Source organism: Nannospalax galili, unplaced genomic scaffold (genome assembly GCF_000622305.1).
Source record: "Nannospalax galili isolate Female #2095 unplaced genomic scaffold, S.galili_v1.0 scaffold144, whole genome shotgun sequence".
Taxonomy (NCBI): domain Eukaryota; kingdom Metazoa; phylum Chordata; class Mammalia; order Rodentia; family Spalacidae; genus Nannospalax; species Nannospalax galili.
In genome coordinates, this window is record NW_008353267.1 from 1,512,703 (window position 1) to 1,512,929 (window position 227).

The window sequence follows — 227 nt, forward strand, 5'->3', positions numbered from 1 at the left end:
ATCTTGCAAGAGTTTCAAGTAGTATGTTAACGAGAAGTGGGGATAGTGGACAGCCTTGTCTGGTTCCTGATTTCATCGGGAAAGCTCCCAGTTTTTCTCCATTTAGAATGATGTTGGCTGTGGGTTTGTTATATAAAGTACTTTCTAAATCAGACATCAGCTGCTCAGGCATTAAGGTCAGCAATCAATAAGTGGGATCCCATTGAATTATGAAATTTCTGTACAGC

The 227-nt window shown here is 40.1% G+C and overlaps 1 protein-coding gene across 1 annotated transcript in view; it reads left to right on the forward strand.

Annotated features, from left to right (window-relative positions):
• Positions 1–227, forward strand: part of Kcnh5 (potassium voltage-gated channel subfamily H member 5) — a 371,827-nt gene that overhangs the window by 252,347 nt on the left and 119,253 nt on the right. The gene's annotated exons all lie outside the window — the stretch shown is intronic.